At 45.3% G+C, this 20,607-nt stretch overlaps 1 protein-coding gene and 1 long non-coding RNA gene across 3 annotated transcripts in view; one reads left to right on the top strand and one right to left on the bottom strand.

The window, feature by feature from the left end:
* TMEM132D (transmembrane protein 132D) overlaps window positions 1-20,607 on the top strand; it is an 818,999-nt gene that overhangs the window by 777,966 nt on the left and 20,426 nt on the right. The window lies entirely within an intron of this gene.
* Window positions 3,299-7,077, bottom strand: LOC104001748 (uncharacterized). The gene is made up of 3 exons (XR_673685.3): window positions 6,839-7,077; window positions 5,457-5,602; window positions 3,299-3,532 (listed from the first exon to the last, which is right to left on the bottom strand). It is a non-coding gene; the product is annotated as an uncharacterized LOC104001748 (long non-coding RNA).

Raw genomic sequence — 20,607 nt, 5'->3', positions numbered from 1 at the left:
CTATTGTTTAATTGGGTTATCTTATTGTTGAGTTTTAAGATTTTTTGTATGTTTTCTATACTAGTTTTTTAAATCAGATATGTGTTTGCAACTATTGTTTCCCAATCTGTGGCTTGTCTTTACATTTTCTTCCCAGGGTCTTTCTAAACGTTTGCTTTTATTACTATCATTCTCCACTGGGCATACAGATTTAGATTTGCAGTGTTAATGTGCCTTTCTCTCTAATAAATGACTAGGACTGGCCAGCCGTTGCCTTTCCCTGAGAAGAATAGTAGTGAGATGTGACCACGTATCATTTCCCTCTATGTGCCATGCCATAAGGTCTCACCATGTTCCCTCAGGTCTTCCCACCTTAACCAGCCTCTCTTCCACTCACCTGCCAGTTGAGCACCTTGGACTCCCCAGGTGAAGCTTCTCAGCTCCATAGATGGAGATAAACCCTAGACTTCTCTGGGTAAGGTCTTCCTCTGGAGGAGGCCCTGGCTGGAGGCGGGAGTCTCACGGGGTGCCTGCAAAGAGGCAGTGAGGGGGAATTTCTCTGCAGATGGCCTGCGTAGGCATTTTTATCCTGAATTCAGCCAAAAACAAAAGAGTGTGTGCCTTGGTTTCTGAATAATGCCTGTGTCCAGTACTGCTCCCTTTGTCCCCTTTGTGAGGGCCCCTCCATGTCCTCAAGAAGGCTGTATCCAGCCAAGGGGAGATGTGGCCACCACCACATGCCCCCTGAGAGCTCCCTGCGTTGACCTCTGCAGCCAGTCCAGCCAGAAAGTGGCAGACACTCATCCAGGTGAGATCCATGAGTCACCTCTGCCTGGAGCTTGTGATGTATGCTTTACAGGCCCTGGCTTCCACTGGCATGGGAGCAGTGCTTACTTGTCGTGACTGCCCAGTGTGCCTGGGGGATCCCCGTGTCCACCCAGCCCTGACTCACAATCCCTGTCCTTTTTTATTCTGCATCTGAAAATATATCTTCATCATGGCAGGACACACACTTTCTGCTTCATATACTCCGAGTATCATTATTTAATAACACAGGAATATGCCCTGATGCCAGCCCTCTTTAGTAAGAGATTTATAGCCAATTCCACTGAGTTCCCGATGCCTGCACCTGAACAAGCAGTGCCTCTCTCATATCCACAGCCTTCTAGTTCCCCTAGACCCGACCTCCATCCCAAAGATTTCATCACGTCCTGGGGTCTTGATAGAGACACTCTCCCATCCTTCCAAGTTCAGGGAACTAAGGAAGGTGAATTGCATCGTCCAGGAGGATAATCGTGTTGGCTGAGCTCAAAGATCCCAGCAGGAGCCAGATCATGCTTGTGGGTCCTGCTAAGAATTTGATGTCTTGTCCTAAAGCAATGGAAAACAATTGGTGTGTTTTTAGACCATGTCTGGATGGCGACATGAGATGTCACTGGTAGTTATAAGTTCATGTTTTAAAAGAATGCTCTGGGCACTTTTGCAGAAATAAAGCAGCTTGAGTGAAAATAAAAGAGGATGTATACGAGCTCTGTGACCCTTTCCATGCCTAGGTATATACTCTACAGAAATACCTAAGTGTCTTCATCAAAAAATACTTACAGGACGGTTCATGGCAGCATTATCAGTCATAGCCAGAAGCTGGAAACACCCAGATGTCCAGAAATAGCAAAATGAACAAATAAATTGTGGTATATTCAAGCAATGGAATGCTATCCAGCAACGAGAAGGAACAAAATACAACCACACACAACAATGCGACCAATCTCACCAACATTCCATTAAGTAAAAGGAACTAGGAAAACACGTACATCTGGTGTGATTCCATTTACTCCAAAGGTCAACAGCAGGGAAAATGAGGTGGCGACATTAGAAAGCAGGTTAGAGTTTACTTAGAGGATAAGAGCCAGAGTAGTGGCTGCAGGGGCATGCGAGGGGCTTCTGGCAGGATGACAGTGTTCTGGTTGTTGAAGTGGGTCTGCATGAAGTAAGTTTGTTTGCTTCACGAAATATCGTTGAGCTGCACGTTCATGATTTGTACACTTAGCTGTATGCCATAAAAAGTTAAATAAGGATAAATTAAAAGTTTTTTTACAGTAATAAAAGGAGGAAGGGAGGGAGAAGAGAAGAGATGAGAAAAGAAAAGGGAGGGAGGGAGGGAGGAAGGAGGGAAGGAAGGAAGGAAGGAAGGAAGGAAGGAAGGAAGGAAGGAAGGAAGAAGGAAGGAGTTTGCAACTGTTTCTCAAACTTGACACCATGGAGTCTGGATAATTGTTTGTGGTGGGGGTGTCCTGTGCATTATAGAATGTTTAGCAGCATCACTGTCCTTACTAACCAGATGCTAATAACATCCCCCTCCCCACTGTAACAATGGAAATGTCCCCAGACATTGCCATATGTCCGCTGGGAACAGGGAACAAATAATTCCCATCCAAAGATCCCTGGCCAAGAGTGTATGCAATGCTGGGTGAAGCCCCAGGTATCAGGCAGGTGTACCTTCTATGCATGGACAACTGATGTTGGACTGTCTGTTGCTGAGGGATGTCTGTACCTGAGGCCAGAAAAGGACAGTTCCTTGGCCCTCACAGCAGGGAAAATGAATGGTCTCCAGGCACTTCCCAGAGCTTGCTTGGGTGGTGGTCAGAGGTCTCCTCCTGCTGAAGCCCTTACTGTCCACTCCATCCCCTACCCAGCTGGGAGAGTCTCAATCTCATCTACCTGCTGGAAACTCTTGCTGCAAGTGGGCCCCTGGTCTTCTGTCAAGATCAGGCTCTGTCTTTGGAATGTCAGAGCCAAGAATGCCCCAGGCCATGTATTGCTCTCCTTCTACAGAGACCACCCAGCCCGGCCCTTTCCCACCGAGAAGGAGATGACTCTTATCTCTGCCCCTGATACTTACTTTGCTTTCTTCCTGTCTCCTTTCTGGTCTCAAAGGGCACATTTTCAGTGGGGTTTTCGCTGGCCGACGGGTCTACAGCTACAAACTCTCCACCCTAGAACACTTTAGCACCCTTTACTGCTTTATTTTTCTCCTTAGCACCTGTTGCTAATAGGTCTTTTTAATGTATCTTATTACTGATTGTCATTTTTCCCCCAGTATGTAAGCTCGATGAAGGCAGATATTTTTGTTTCCATTTTGTTTCCTCCTGTATCTCCAGAGCCCAGATGTAATCCTGGCTCATAGTTGGTTCTTGGGAGGTTTTTATTAAAAGAGTGAGTGAATCGCTAACTATTTGAAATGGGAGTGTTGTTGAACACCAGGGGTTCAGCCTAGGTCCAGTTGCTCCCTGGACAGAAAGCCAATCACTGAGACATTGAGTATTGCCAGGGAAGAAGGCTTTATTGCTGGTGACATCAGCTGAGAGACAGAAGGCAAATCTCAAATCCATCCCTCCAACTGACTGAAGTTAGCGGTTTATATGGGAATTGGTCAAAAAGCAGCAGGTGGCCAGATGAGGGTTCTGTTTTCTCGATGTCCAGATGCCATGATCTTGAAAGTTCAGTTCCATGATACTCTCTGGGAGAAAAGTTGGGCTGCTTTCAGAAAGAAGACCTTTAGAGTAGAAGTAAAAACATTTGGCTCAGAAGAAAAAAGAAAACCATGTCAATTAATACATCATTACAGCATCTGCCCTCAATAGCAATAGCACAAAGATTGCAAGACCCTGGGACTATGGGACACTTCACACAGTAGAATCAAAGTGGCTTCTCCCTTCACACTCACAGCAAGAAGAGGTTCAGGGCTTCCTTGGGTCACAAGGAAGAGAGGTTTTTCTTTTATTCTCTAAGCTAGCACTGTTCACCAGGACCTTCTGTGATGACAGGGATGTTCTGAACCTGTGCAGACCAATATGTCAGCCCCCAGCCACTGTGGCTTCTGAGCACTCCTAGTCTCCTAGTGTAGCTGGTGCAACAGAGAAGTAAATCTTTAATCTTACTTAATTTTTTTTCTTTGAGACGGAGTTTTGCTTTTGTTGCCCAGGCTGGAGTGCAATGGCATGATCTTGGCTCACCGCAACCTCTGCCTCCCAGGTTCAAGTGATTCTCCTGCCTCAGCCTCCTGAGTAGCTGGAATTACAGGCATGTGCCACCATACCTGGCTAATTTTTTATATTTTTAGTAGAGACGGGGTTTCTCCATGTTGGTCAGGATGGTCTTGAACTCCCGACCTCAGGTGATCCGTCCGCCTTGGCCTCCCAAAGTGCTGGGATTACAGGCGTGAGCCACCATGCCCGGCCACTTAATTTTAATTAATTTAAAATTATAGAGCCACATGTGACTAGCAGCTACTACCTTGGACAGCACAGGTGTAAACCCTGGTTCCTACATGGGCTCAAAGCCTGAGGATTCTGCCTGTCCTTCCCAAATTTTCATACATTCACCCCAGAATGCATCCAGGCAGGCCTCACTAATATACCCAATCTTTGTCACTGTTAGAATCCTCATCTGCAAGCAACAGAGAGCAACTCTGGCTGATTTACGCAGAAATTGAACTTATTCAATTTATTAAAAGGATATTGACTAGCATGAATCTCCAAGAGGGGTGGAAAACCAAGTAAAGAGGCTACGGAGCCAGGAATGATGTCAGAGATACAGCAGACTTTTCTAGCCCTGACACTGTCACGCCCCTCCACCAGCAGCAAAACATGGGCATCATGATGAAGAGTGCCAGGGACCCCTGACTGCTGGTCAAGACCTCCGTGCCACCAGGGATGGTACCCTTACTGGATACACGCATTAAATATGTAATGCTGGACTGAAAATATGTCATGAGGTTGTGTTCGAAATGCACGTTTTGGACAGCATTCCTGTTAGCCTAGTAAAGATTACTGTCTAGCATTGCTAGATATTAAGCAAAGAACCCTCCAGCTCAAAGCAACCGGCAAAGCTAGGCTTTTGTTGAGAGACTGAGAGGGAGGAAGGTTTTCATAATCAGTTATCACCCACCTTGGGAGATGAAATCAAAACTGAGCCATTGAGAAATGATGGGTGGATTTCATCTTGGTAAGAAGCGCTTATTTCTACCTGTTCTTTATGGAGTGCCAGGATAATAGAGCAACTCCTTCTCTGGGCGCCGGATGCCCACCCATCAGACACTCACAGTGATCAGTGCAAATGAGAAGCAGTCCGTCAGAATGCACATTCTCTGGCCTGGCTGAGGAGTCTCACTTAGCAGCTGTTCCATTTTCTGGGGCTGCTGTAACGAATTCCCACAAACCTAGGTCACTTTCCACAGCAGACAGTTGTTCTCTCACAGTTCCAGGGGCCAGAAATCCAAATCAAGGTGTAGGCAGGGCCATACTCCTTCCAGAGGCTCTGGGAAAGGATCCTCCCTGCCTCCCCCCATCTCCTGGTGGCTGCAGGCATCCCCTGGCTTGCAGCCCCATCCCTCTTCCTCCCCTGTTCCCTGTAGGTTTTGTTGCTTCCCTATTTATCTTTCTGGAGGTTTTAAGTCAAATACAACTGCATAGTCTTACTTTCCTCTGCACTATGGCATTCTATGCACAGATTCCTGAAGGACTCCCTCCGAGCACATAAACCCTTTCACTACTGAGTCCAGGGGAGAGCCACGGGTCCTGAAGGTGGCAGGGGGCTGCATCTGGAGGCTGAGGGCAGCGACAACCTAGAAAGCAATAGAGAAGAATCCCCATCAGCTGGGTTGGTTTTCACAGTGGGAGCTGGGCACACAGGCCCTCCTCTATTGCCTCTGACTTTTCCACTTTGGAATCTGCCTGGCAATCTCTCCATATGGGTAGGGAGAGCATCGGCTGGCTTCTTTTCATAGCTGTGTTGTAATCCAGAGCTCACTGAAGGTGCTTGTTCAGCCAGCGCCCGGTGACTCTGATGGAGGGTCATGGGCCTGTGGTGTGCGGCGCGGCCCTCAGGCTGATCTGTGCCAACAAGGAGAGGCAGAGCCAGGGGGCTGACCTATAGAGCACATCCTTGGTCCTTCCCCTGGCAGCTCCTCTGCCCCTCCTCTCCTTACTTATGCACCTCAGGGGGAGGGAGGTGATTATTCGTGGATTGTGGGTGCTTCTGGGGCAGTGTGTTATGTTTTTACTTGCTGGTATATAGTTTGCTTTATAATTATTCATACAACCCATTTATATATCTGATGTTCATTGGTATATATGTTATATTTCACAAACAAAAAACTCAGAAAATTTTTTAAAAGGCTTAAGCGTGACTCACTCAAGGTTAATAGGAATCAAAAGGCTTCATGGTCCAAAGGAATGAATCTCTAACAGGGAACTTTCTCAATGGTCGGGAGGGAGGGTAGACAGGTAGTAGAGCTGGCTGTTTTCCTCCCTTGCCCCTAACTCTCACATCACAGCACATGGGGAATCCTCAGAACCTATGAGCATCTTCAGGAAGCAGACAGAGTTAAGTGCACCAGAGATTAATTGAGGGCTGCAGTTGTGAAGGATAAAGAAAAGATGGAGCAGGAGTAGGCAGGCTGAGCTTCAGGATGCGATGCAGGTCTGGTCCCTGGGAAAGGAGGATGGGAAGGAGGGAGAACCGGGCAGGAAGTGCCTGACTGCAGGAAGCACTGGGAATCCTCGGGCAGCCAAGCAGGAAATGCTGCCGCAGAGGTTGCCCATAGAGGAGCCTTGCATGGAGTCCCAGCAGCCACCCTGCACCCTGGCCATGCTCGGACACTGACCAGGTGGCTTCTGAAGGCCCCTGAGGACAGAAGGGACATTTAAACAGCATTCCTCCATGGCTGCCACCCAACGCTGCCGCATAGACCTCATCAGACTACACCCGCTGGTAGGGAGAGGGTGTATTAGTCCGTTTTCACGCTGCTGATAAAGACATACCCAAAACGGGGAACAAAAAGAGGTTTAATTGGACTTACAGGTCCACATGGCTGGGGAGGCCTCAGAATCATGGCGGGAGGCGAAAGGCACTTCTTACGTGGTGGCAGCAAGAGAAAAATGAGGAGGAAGCAAAAGCAGAAACACCGGATAAACCCATCAGATCTCGTGAGATTTGTTCACTATCACGAGACTAGCACAGGAAAGACCAGCCCCCGTGATTCCGTTACCTCCCACTGGGTCCCTCCCACAACATGCAGGAATCCTGGGAGATACAATTCAAGTTGAGATATGGTGTGGACACAGCCAAACCATATCAGAGGGTGACTGCATGAATTGGATGTTTGCTACATGCAGGCAAAAGTCTAAGGAGTTTGTATATATTAACTCATTTACTCTTCAGACCACCCAATGAAGTTGGTACCATGATCACCATCCCCATTTTGCAGAGGAGGCAACCAAGGCACAGAGAGGTTAAGTGACTTGTCCAAGGTCACACAGCCAGAGAGTGAAGGAGCTGGAACAATGTTAACCCAGGACATCCAGATCCAGAGCCTAGCAATGCCTCACCTTTATCTAGAAGGAAAAACTCACACAGCCATTCGGGCCTGTGGTCTCTTCCTCCCGCAGAAGCTCTGAACACATCCTATTGGTGTCTTCTAACGCTATTGTGTTTTTTCCATCCCTATTTAAAAGGACTTAATTGTGTTCATGTTCGGTGATAGTAGTTTTCCATCTCTGGTAATAGTACAAAGTTGTGTTTTTTACATAAAACAAGAAATTGATTATTGAAGTCTAGTTAATAGCATGCAGTCTAGAGCATCGAGGGGTAAACAGATGTTTGCAACTTCCTTGGAAATGAATCAGAAAAGAAGATGAATAGAGAGCTGGGAAGTGGACAGATATGCGATAGAGCAAACACAGCAGAATGTCACTTACGGAAGCGAGGCATTGGGTATATGAGTAGGCACTGTACAATTTATCTTTCTCTTTGGTTAACATTTTTCATAATAAAGTCTTCAAACAATTAATCAAAATATTGAGAACTCAAGACGATGTGTGGGTATGGCAGTAATTCTGCATGTAGATTGAGCACTGCTGAAGTTTGGGAAATACCGCATGCATCTGAGTGTGTCTATATAAGAGCCAGGGAGTGCTTCCCCAGAATTGGCAGAGGAGATAGAAGAGTCTGAATGAACCAAGCGGCTCATTACATTCCCTGGCACCTGAGCCAGCCACAGCCTCTGGGGAGGATTCACCTGAGCCGAGTCATCTCCCTCCTGCTGAACATTACAGCCACAACCTAAACAGGACCAGGGACATCGTCTGCAAGTATGTCGTCTACTACCCAAGATTTTGAGATCTGAGCCATCTTCCCAAACCCAGGAATGCAACCAAGAAACCAGGTCAGAAAATAAAGCAGGCAGCCTGTCTCGGCCCCACCTGCCAAAATCAGGAGGAAAATAAAACTTTCAGGAAGTTTTCTAGGTGCCACACGGTGAACATGGAGAAGCCAGTGGCCACGATGTGATGGCTCACTGCCCTCTGTGGACTAAGATGGGTGGAAGGTCTGTGTGTGATGTAGGGACGTTCAGGGATAGAATATTCTATTTAGAGCCACAGATCTCAGTAGGGACATAACTGTCCCCACACCAGGGACATAACTGTCCCCACACCATGTAAGTGTCTGGCACATTTTCAGGAGTGATTATTTTTTGCAAGGATCAAGGCATATTCTTGCATTTCATGGTCAGAAGTCAGAAGTACTAAATGCCCTGCAATGTCCAGGACAGGCTCTTGTGACAAAGAATTGTCCTGTGTTCTGGACGGGTATAGTGGCTCACACCTGTAATGCTAGCACTTTGGGAGGCTGAGGCAGGAGGATCACTTGAGTCCATGAGTTCCAGACCAGCCTGAGCAACATGGTGAAACTCCATCTCTACAAATATAAAAAAAAAAAAAATTAGCCAGGTGTGGTGGTGCACACCTGTAGTCCCAGCTACTCAGGAGGATGAGGTGGGGGTATTGCTTGAGCCCAGGAGGTCAAGTCTTCGGTGAACTGTGATTGTGCCACTGCACTTCAGCCTGGGTGACAGAGTGAGACTGTCTCAAAAAAATTGCTCTGTGTCATTCACAACTTGTAAATTTCCCATCAAACTAGAGGGGAAAGCTGTAGTTATCTGCACTGTAGTTTAATATGCAGAACCATGAATTTTTCACAAATGTAAACTCAGGGTTAATCAGGGAATATTTTGTCTTTGTTATAACTTTATAGAGAGTTCTTCCCCACACTGGAAAATGTCTTCAGCAGCTACTAAGTGTCAACCTGCATTCAATCTGCATCATTTACAATGACTGTGAAGAGATGTTTTCTCATGTGGTCATGCTCAAACAGCATGTTGAAATATATATCATTAAATTACAAGTGCATTTTACTTGATTTGATATCCAGTTAGAGCATTATATTAATCTTAATAAAATTACCTTGTATGTACGTGACATTATCTGTGAATTCCATTTCAGTGTTGTAAAAGGGGAGCTTTAAAATAGAGATATCATATCTGATAGGCCTGAGAACCACTGGTTTCAAAAACTTTCTGTTTGTTTTTCTCTTGTTATGGTTTCAGAAATTTGGTGCCATTTCATCTTTCCTATTAGAGCTCTTGCACATGAATTCTCACTTTTATCCATTCATTCATCACCTCTTTCTTGTGTGCCTACTATATGCCAAGCACTGTTCTAGATGATACAGTAGATAAAACGGCTAAGGTCTTGCCTGCCATCTCAATTAGTCAGGATCAGTTAGGGGATGCTGAGGTAACAAACAGCACCAGAATCTCAGCATCCTTCCACAACATGCCTCTATTGTTCAGGCAAAGACAGCAGTGGTGACTGTCCAAGGCAGGCATTCCCCATGCAGTGACGGCTCAGCATCCCAGATGGCCTTCATATTGAGGCACCTACATCATGGGCCTCCTGGGCAGGAGAAGGAGACAAGAAGGGTGTGCACTGGCTCTTAAGTGTTTCCAATCAGAGGTGACACCCATCACTTCTACTCCCACATCATTGGCCAGAGCACGCCACATGACCATACCACACTTAAGGAGGCAGAGCCTGCCCTCCTCCAATCTGCCCAAGAAGGGGAGGAAAGTGGGAGGAGATCTGTGCCTGGTCATTCTCAACCTTCTCCCAAGCCCACAAACGTCTTTCAGGTATGGTGACTGCACCTGCTAATGGCAGTTTCCATTGTATTCATCAGAGTATAATCAAGAGACAGAATCTGCATCAGTCATTTGTGCAGAGATATTCTATTTTTTTATTTTTTAACTTTTTTTTGATAGGGATGGCATTTATTTTTATTTTTTATTTTTTATTTTATTATTATTATACTTTAAGTTTTAGGGTACATGTGCACAATGTGCAGGTTAGTTACATATGTATACATCTGCCATGCTGATGCGCTGCACCCACTAACTCGTCATCTAGCATTAGGTGTATCTCCCAATGCTATCCCTCCCCCTCCCCCCTCCCACAACAGGCCCCAGAGTGTGATGTTCCCCTTCCTGTGTCCATGTGTTCTCATTGTTCAATTCCCACCTGTGAGTGAGAATATGCGGTGTTTGGTTTTTTGTTCTTACGATAGTTTACTGAGAATGATGATTTCCAATTTCATCCATGTCCCTACAAAGGACATGAACTCATCATTTTTTATGGCTGCATAGTATTCCATGGTGTATATGTGCCACATTTTCTTAATCCAGTCTATCATTGTTGGACATTCGGGTTGGTTCCAAGTCTTTGCTATCGTGAATAGTGCCACAATAAACATACATGTGCATGTGTCTTTATAGCAGCATGATTTATAGTCCTTTGGGTATATACCCAGTAATGGGATGGCTGGGCCAAATGGTATTTCTAGTTCTAGATCCCTGAGGAATCACCATACTGAGTTCCACAATGGTTGAACTAGTTTACAGTCCCACCAACAGTGTAAAAGTGTTCCTATTTCTCCACATCCTCTCCAGCACCTGTCGTTTCCTGACTTTTTAATGATTGCCATTGTAACTGGTGTGAGATGGTATCGCATTGTGGTTTTGATTTGCATTTCTCTGATGGCCAGTGATGGTGAGAATTTTTTCATGTGTTTTTTGGCTGCATAAATGTCTTCCTTTGAGAATTGTCTGTTCATGTCCTTCGGCCACTTTTTGATGGGGTTGTTTGTTTTTTTCTTTTTTTTTATTATTATTATACTTTAAGTTTTAGGGTACATGTGCACATTGTGCAGGTTAGTTACATATGTATACATGTGCCATGCTGGTGCGCTGCACCCACTAACTCGTCATCTAGCATTAGGTATATCTCCCAATGCTATCCCTCCCCCCACCCCACAACGGTCCCCAGAGTGTGATGTTCCCCTTCCTGTGTCCATGTGTTCTCATTGTTCAATTCCCACCTGTGAGTAAGAATATGCGGTGTTTGGTTTTTTGTTCTTATGATAGTTTACTGAGAATGATGATTTCCAATTTCATCCATGTCCCTACAAAGGACATGAACTCATCATTTTTTATGGCTGCATAGTATTCCATGGTGTATATGTGCCACATTTTCTTAATCCAGTCTATCATTGTTGGACATTTGGGTTGGTTCCAAGTCTTTGCTATCGTGAATAATGCCGCAATAAACATACGTGTGCATGTGTCTTTATAGCAGCATGATTTATAGTCCTTTGGGTATATACCCAGTAATGGGATGGCTGGGTCAAATAGTATTTCCAGTTCTAGATCCCTGAGGAATCACCACACTGACTTCCACAATGGTTGAACTAGTTTACAGTCCCACCAACAGTGTAAAAGTGTTCCTATTTCTCCACATCCTCTCCAGCACCTATTGTTTCCTGACTTTTTAATGATTGCCATTCTAACTGGTGTGAGATGGTATCTCATTGTGGTTTTGATTTGCATTTCTCTGATGGCCAGTGATGATGAGCATTTTTTCATGTGTTTTTTGGCTGCATAAATGTCTTCTTTTGAGAAGTGTCTGTCCATGTCCTTCACCCACTTTTTCATGGGGTTGTTTGTTTTTTTCTTGTAAATTTGTTTGTGTTCATTGTAGATTCTGGATATTAGCCCTTTGTCAGATGAGTAGGTTGTGAAAATTTTCTCCCATTTTGTAGGTTGCCTGTTCACTCTGATGGTAGTTTCTTTTGCTGTGCAGAAGCTCTTGAGTTTAATTAGATCCCATTTGTCAATTTTGGCTTTGGTTGCCATTGCTTTTGGTGTTTTAGACATGAAGTCCTTGCCCATGCCTATGTCCTGAATGGTAAAGCCTAGGTTTTCTTCTAGGGTTTTTATGGTTTTAGGTCTAACATTTAAGTCTTTAATCCATCTTGAATTGATTTTTGTATAAGGTGTAAGGAAGGGATCCAGTTTCAGCTTTCTACATATGGCTAGCCAGTTTTCCCAGCACCATTTATTAAATAGGGAATCCTTTCCCCATTGCTTGTTTTTGTCAGGTTTGTCAAAGATCAGATAGTTGTAGATATGCGGCGTTATTTCTGAGGGCTCTGTTCTGTTCCATTGGTCTATATCTCTGTTTTTGTACCAGTACCATGCTGTTTTGGTTACTGTAGCCTTGTAGTATAGTTTGAAGTCAGGTAGTGTGATGCCTCCAGCTTTGTTCTTTTGGCTTAGGATTGACTTGGTGATGCGGGCTCTTTTTTGGTTCCATATGAACTTTAAAGTAGTTTTTTCCAATTCTGTGAAGAAAGGCATTGGTAGCTTGATGGGGATGGCATTGAATCTGTAAATGACCTTGGGCAGTATGGCCATTTTCACGATATTGATTCTTCCTACCCATGAGCATGGAATGTTCTTCCATTTGTTTGTGTCCTCTTTTATTTCCTTGAGCAGTGGTTTGTAGTTCTCCTTGAAGAGGTCCTTCACATCCCTTGTAAATTGGATTCCTAGGTATTTTATTATCTTTGAAGCAACTGTGAATGGGAGTTCACTCATGATTTGGCTCTCTGTTTGTCTGTTGTTGTTGTATAGGAATGCTTGTGATTTTGTACGGAGATATTTTAGCATAAAGATGGTTACCTAGGCCAGGCGTGGTGGCTCACGCCTGTAATCTCAGCACTTTAGGAGGCTGAGGTGGGCAGATCACGAGGTCAGGAGGGAAAGCAGAGGCCTGGGTGACACTCTGGAACCTGATGCATAAAGCAGCCACCATCCCGGCTGCTGAAGGAACAAAGAGTAGGTTGGAATTATCCCAACTTGGAAGCTTATAGATGCCCTGTGTGTCTGGATGGGGCTCCCTCCAAGGAGAGCTTGCTGCTCAGCTGTTGCTGGCTCCTCCAAATCTGGGAGTGGAAGCCAGGCCTCCGAGGTGGGGGCATGGGCTGGCTGATGGTATTGTCCATGAGGGAGTGAAATGAGCCTGGTTCTGCAAGTGCTGGAGACACTGTGAACTGGATCCAGTTGCTGCTGTGGGAAGGAACTGATGCTGTGGGGTGAAGCATTACTGTCCTAATGCTCATGGGAACAGCAAGAAGACAAGGAGCCCAGGAAGAAGAGATGAAGGAGCAAATCCCTCCTCTTCCTCCAGCCTGGAGGCCTCCTTCTAATTTCCCTCACTGGAAGAGCCTACAAGAAAACAGCTGGTAAATCAAACATATGCTGATTTTGTAGGGTCACAAAACAGAGCATGGAAGGGTGGATTTGGAGCTCAGAGACAATAACTGCCTTCCACGATGTTTACTTTCGTAAATGTGCTGATATGTATGCCTCCTGTGTCTCATTTCTAGAAAACAAAATTCAGTAATTGTTGTTCCCCTGTGCTGCCACACTCTGCTTCTGGTTACACTAAATGTGCTGGGCAATGCAGCCTCTATCTTCCCAAGACCATAGCCTTGATTCTGCAAAAGTTTCAAGGGCTGTAAACAGGAAAGTGGACATTTGGGCCAAATATGAAGCATGTATTAACTTCATCTTCACTTTTGCAGCTGGTTCAGGGTCGAGAATATTTTATGATCCCAAAGAAAAGAAAAAGATCTTCAGCAGTTTTCAAAAGTGGATTGTGGGTTTTGTTTCCAAGGAGTATTAGGCTTAGAGAAAAGTTTCAGCAAAAGGAGAAACAAAATTCAACACCTGGTAGCAGAAGAAACATCAGTCCATTTAGAGATTTTTTTGAGGTTTCCAGTTTTTCCTCTTTATCTATATTTTTGTCCATACATGTGTGTATGTGTGTGCATGTGTGTGTGTGTTGTGTGTGTGTGCGTGCGTGCATATGCAAGTGTGTGTGTGCGTGTGTGTGCATTGTGTGAGTACATGTGTATGCATGTGCCTGCATGTGTGTATGTGCATATGCCAGTGTGCGAGTGTGCGTTTATGTGTGCATTGTGTGTATGCATGTGCCTGCATGCGTGTGTGCATATGCCAGTGTATGAGTGTGCGTGCATGTGTGCATTGTGTGTGTATGCATGTGCCTGCATGTGCTTGTGTGCATGCGTACATATGCGAATGCATGTGTGTGCATGTGTAAGTGTGTACACGTGTGTGCATGTGTATGTGTGTGATTAAAGGTAAGGGTGTTTTTCCAGCAGGCTCAGAAAGAGAAGAGTGAGTCTCTGCATACGCAAGACTCATTTGCCAGTTCACTGGCCTGATTCATGAATGCAGCCTCTGTTTGCTTTCCTTTGTGCTCCTTGGGGATTAGAAAGGTATCAACAGCACAGAGGGAAATGGACTAAAAAATACCCAGGCAAGGGTCATCTCTGCCACCTTCTCCATCTCACTCCCCAAATGTCTAGGCTGTCATAGACCTGGCTTGTTTCCATTTTCATTCCATTCCATGAAGAGAGAGAGAGAAAAAAAAAAAACAGCAGCTTTGAATCACAAATTTGATCATCTACACAGAGAAGCGGGGGATTATGAATCATGGAGTCCAAAAGACTGGTGGTTTCTCTATATTTTCAAAAATATTGTTTGCATCTAATTGTTTTTATTTATAGTCAGAAATACGTCAAAGGACCTGGGTTGCTGTCAGTGTTTTTCCTCCTATTTTCTACGATTCCACTATCAGTACAAATGCCATTGTCCCTGGAATATATGATAAATGAACTGTCACAGCCTAGGTAGAAAAAATTAAAAAAAAAAACAGCATGAGGTAATGAAACAAGCAACTACCTTGGAGTGAGAAAGCCTCCACCAGAAAGCCTGCCTACAAACCCTAGATCTGCAGCTTAGTTACTAAGCAACCTCGGGAAACGTAGAGTGTAGCTCTGACTGTGAGGAGTTTCAGTTTCCTCTTGTAGATAGTTTTTTAACCTGGAATGCTGGATTTGGAGCCAGCTGGGGTTGTTGATTCTTTTCTTGCTTGGTGCTCACATTTCCAGGGGCTGCAAATTCAAGTGCTGGTGGCAAGACAAGAGGGAATGGTGGGGACTCCAGTAACTGGAGACCACTGAGCTGGTCATACCAGCTACCAAAAGCCATGGTGGCACATCTCTTCCCAACTCTGCATTCAGTGACTTTGGGTTGGCGGCATGAAATCACGAGCGTTTATACTACAGGAATTGGCAAATCGACAAATGCTCGAGGCAAAGAAGCTGCACGGGGCTGTTTGTTGGAGGCTCGGCCAGGATGAACCAATGGGCCATGGGCACTGCAGAGCTTAGATCCTGCCACCGACTGGCACCACAGAGCTTAGATCCCTGCCATTAACTGGCACTGCAAAGCTTAGACCCCTGCCATCAACTGGTGCCACAGAGCTTCGATCCCTGCCTTGACTGGCACTGCAGAGCTTCAATCCCTGCCACCGCCTGGTGCTGTGCAGCTTCAGTCCCTGCCACCGACCCCCAGACAGCTGTCCTTTCCTCAGTGCCTCCCCCTAGGATTTCACCCTGAGTATTTGAATTCCATTTCATTTAGGTTTCGTTGTAAATTGACATTTTCTCTTTGCATAAAAGAAAGTTACTGGCCAAGGGAGTCTTAGATGATAGTTTTCTTAACTAATGAGACTTTTTATATCAGGAGACCTCTACGGAACCAGCAAGATGGCTTATCCAAGTCACTTAGCCTCAGCTGCCTCATCTGTAAGACATGGGCAATACTTTCATTCACTCAAGAAAAAAATTATTGAGGCCTTATTATATGTCAAGTATTGCTGGAAGATAGAATTGGGCTGGCTGATTTTTTAAAGTAACTTTGTCCTCGGAAAGACAGAAAGATAAGTTCTGCACATTCACTGCCATCCTCAGCTGACTGCACTGCATCAGTCAGACATAAAACCCCACGGTGGAGATTCTCTGAACTGACCTCAGATCACCATGAGGCACGGCCTGGAGCCAACCCGTCAGCCTCTCAGACGCTCTCCAAGTCTTCTGCAACTTGCTGGGGTCACCTTGACCTTCAATGACCTAATTAAAGTGGGTTTGGCCATGCACGGTGGCTCACACCTGTAATCCCAGCACTTGGGAAGGCCAAGGCAGGTGGATCACCTGAGGTCAGGAGTTACCAGCCTGGCTAACATGGTGAAACCCTGTCTCTACTAAAAACACAAAAAATTAGCCAGGGGTGGTGGTAGGTGCCTGCAATTCCAGATACTCAGGAGGCTGAGGCAGGAGAATTGCTTGAACCGGAGAGGTGGAGGTTGCAGTGAGCGAAGATCGTGCCGCTGCACTCCAGCCTGGGTGACAGAGCGAGACTCTGTCCCCAAAAAAAAGATAATAAAATTAAATAAAAAATAAAGTGGGTTTTGCTCCCACTTTTAATGGAATGCAACATCTGTCCTTTCCAGGATGTTGCAGATTTCTGCCAAGGTGGGACTGAACATGGAAGGTTTTCTGACCTGCACCTGCTGAGAATTCCTGTGTTCCTTCATTTTCCTGCAGACTGCATAGAGCCGTCTGGAGGTGGAACTGTGCTGATGTTCAACACGGCCACCCGTGTGAACAGCAGTTGCTGGTGGTGGCCTGAAGGGTCCACATGTGGCTCCTCAGTCTGGCCTCGGCTTCCCATGACACAGAGGCTGGCTTCTGTGAGGGGGCATCTGAAGGGCTAGTGTTCCAGGAGCATAGGTGGAAGGTTTTTTTGTGACGTGGCACCAGAAAGCTCAGACTTCTGTCAAATTCTGTTGGCTGAGTGCAGGGGGCCAAAGGAAAGCTTCTCCTTTGCCCTCTGAAGTTTTGCTGAAAAGTCAGCTCAAAAAAGGCAGGTTAATAGGAGAAATGGCATAAAAATTAATCAGTGTGCATGGAGAGAAAATCGCAGAGTTGTTACCCCAACCTGACGCAATAAGGTGTACAGACAGTTATATACCCCTCTTCTTAGGGGAAAGGAAGATGGGAGAACGTGGATGATTTTAGAGGGGTAGTAAATGATTTTTAGAGAAATTCAATGGGCTTGAGGAATGGGCAGTGGCCTGGGGCAAAGTCTGTAGGGCCTGCACAGCAGGAAATGCTTTGTGACAAAAGTCTATCCGGCTGTTTTGACAGATTTCCATCTTTCTTCCTGCAATATGAATTCAGTGGATAAAAACTCAGTGAAGGCACCAGAGGCCATTGTTTTCTTCCTGTGGGGTCCAGATTTTAGGCAGAAAAGGGAACCTCAGAGAACTTTATCCTGTGCTTTAAGGGAGACAGTGGATTAAGAGAGGGTAGGAGGGTGATGGTTGGAAGGTCAGAGAGACCTTGAGGCTGCTTATTCAGTTCAGCATGTCAAGTGAACATATTTTGAGATGTTGGTTTCTGAGCCTCAACACAAGCAACTCACTAAGGCCAGCCCAGATTCAAGGCAAGGGCATTAGACTCCACTTCTCCAGTGGAAACGTAATAAAGTCACTTTGGCGAGGACGTGAGCAGGCAGGAGAGACTGTTGTGGCCATCTTTGGAAAATGCAGTCTACCACATACGTTCACCTCCCAGAGTCTCAAGGTTCTTTATCTAGAAGAAATGGAGATGTAATAACACCAACCTCACAGGGCTGTTGTGAAGGACAGTGGAGTTAGTGGAATTAAAATACTGCCTTATCTTACTGTAAGACTCATTTCTTGGTAGAGACCCTAGAAAAAAAGGCATCTGTGCCCGAGTAGGTAGGCATGAGGACATTTGTCACTGCATGGTTTGAAAAAGCAAAATACATGAGAATGCAAGATCTGTGATCATCTCATCATCATCATCACTACCATTCTTACGAATTTTGGTGCCCAGTTGTTCCAGCACCACTTACTGAAAAGGCTGTCAAAGACTTTGGCTTCATTGAGTTGCCTTTACTCCTTTGTCAACGATCAGTTGGCCACATTTATGCAGGTCTGTTTCTGGGCTCTCTTTTCTGTCTTATTCATCAATTTACCTATTCCTTCAGCAATGCCACATTGTCTTGGCTATTACGGTTTTCCAGGTAGTCTTGAACTTGAGTCACGTCAGTCCTCTGATTTTATTCTTCTGGGTTGCATCCTCACAAAAACTAACTTAAAGTGGGCCACAGAACTAAATGTAAAAATGCAAAATGATAAAATTCCTAGAAGATAACATAGGAGAAATTCTAGATATCATCGTGTTTGGTGATGACTTTCCAGATACAACACCAAAGGTGTAATCCATGAAAGAAAGAATTGATTCCCTGGACTTTATTAAAATTAAACACTTCTGCGTATGCAGTTTTTGTTTGTGAATACAAGCTTTCAGCTTGAAGGGAACCAGAATGTACCCAAAAATATGTGTTTTTGACATAAGAATTATGTTGAGTTAAACGTGATTAATAAGAAACAAAGGCAGGAAAAGTTCTGTCTACCCTCTCCTTTTCTACGTAAATGGACGATATAAACTCTCCTTTACTGGAGATAACTCTAGACTGTGATTAGCCCAGAGTTGACACAGAAAAAATCTGCAAACAAACCTTTCTGCATTAGTTTCCCCCATATATTTACCTTTCTGTAGTTTCTCAACCATTGGAGGCCTAAGGCCATTTCCCTTCTCCTGTTATTTCTCTATAAAATTATTGTTCTTTGTGGAAGATGCTACATATACTCAAATTTTAGTCATCTCTTTGAGTTACTCATTCCTAAGTTTTTTCTATGGATATAGGTGATGTAAATGTTCATAAATATGTTTGTTTTTTTAAGAAAGAAAAAGAAACATACAAAAGAATGTGCATTCATTTAGAGAGTCCCCTCATCTGTCTAACAGAGAGTCATAAAAGCTGTGTCATGGGGCTTAAACAAATACATTTACAAACAGGGCTGAGAATACTGGTTCTCAACCGGGGGTGCTCTTGCTGCCCAGGGGTTCTTTAGCAATGTCTGGGGACACTGTTGGTCATCACCGCTGGAGAGAGGGATGCTGCTGGCATCTGGAGGTGGAGACCAGGGGTGCTGCTCAGCAGCCTACACTGCCCTGGATAGCCTCCTACAGCAAAGAACTCTCCAGCCCCAAATGTGGACAGGGCAGGGGCAGAGAAACCCCGGCCAGGACCAGCGCCTGGCACGTGGCAAGAGCGGCTTGGGTGGCTTGTTATTAAAATGATTTCCTATCAGACTGCTCATCAGTGACTGTGAGAAGACAACTGAGATCTTATGACCCAGGCCACATGGTAGACGGTTTTGAGGACAAAGAAAAGAGAACATTCACTGAATGCATTATTTCCTCTGACCCAGGAAAGGACTGAAAGTGGAAATTTGAGATTTTGTAAAAATGTTCTGTTTTCATTTAAAAATAACAGAGCTTCCTGGGAATTTGAATTTCTGATTTTAGAAGAAAATAGGCTATAGAATATAGACTATATATGGAATCTTCTGGTATAGATGACTCCAAAAACACCAGAATATCCCTGTTCCGTGTCATAACTAAGAGGCCCACTGTGGCTGACAGGGAAAGAGACTCAGACTTTCTTCCAGAAAGCACTGTCCCTCAGCCTCAAGGAGTGCTGGTAGCAGACAGCACCCAGCGCTTAACTCCTTGGGGTCCCTGTGTTTTGAGCTGAGTCCCGCTCTTTTTCAGGTAGCCCCAGCTATTGACAAAGATGGTGGTTCAAGGGTCTGGCCACTTTCACCAAAGTGGGGCTCCTCCCTGAACACCCAGTCTTTGCTCCAGACCCCTCCGGTGAGTTGGCAGAAATGTTGTTGGGTCTTCCTCTTGATCCAAGAGCTCCCGCTGCCATCCTGGGTCCTTCCCTTCCTCCTTCACAGATATCACGGCCTAATGGACCTTCTGTCTCAGCCTCTGCTCCCCAGAGACCTCACGATCCCACTGTGGCATGTGAGGCATATGAGGGCCGACTCTGGACCCAGAACGGCCTGGATTCCAATCCCAGATCCAAGGCATCCTAACTGTGTGAACTTTAGCAAGTCACCTAATCTCATCGTGCCTCAGTTTCTCATCTGCACAGTGGGGATTGTAATAATGCCTACCTTGCTGGGTTACTGTCAGAATCAAACAACTCACTGCGTGTGCATACCTGGGAAGGCTGCCAGGTAGACAGTTGTCCTCGATGGCAGCTTTAACACCTCTGATCTATGAAGCCCCCACCAGGAGCTGACTCTCCCCTGGGTTCCCAGCTAGCCTCCTCTCCATGCAGGCTGGCAACTTCCTCCTGGAATAGGAAAGCAGGCTCTAGGGACTGAATGGCTGACTGTATTTATCTGCACAGTTGATTGCAGTTTCCTAGGGTTCCCATAAAAAAAAAATACCAAGGAGCAGGTGGCTTACACAACAGAGCTTCATTTTCTCACAGTTGCAGATGCTGGAAGTCAGAGATTAGGTGTGTGCAGGTTTGGTTTCTCCCTGGCCTGGGGGCAGCTGCTTCTCACTGTGTTC

This window comes from Pan troglodytes, chromosome 10 (genome assembly GCF_028858775.2).
Source record: "Pan troglodytes isolate AG18354 chromosome 10, NHGRI_mPanTro3-v2.0_pri, whole genome shotgun sequence".
Taxonomy (NCBI): Eukaryota; Metazoa; Chordata; class Mammalia; order Primates; family Hominidae; genus Pan; species Pan troglodytes.
This window is presented reverse-complemented; position numbering and strand designations above follow the sequence as displayed.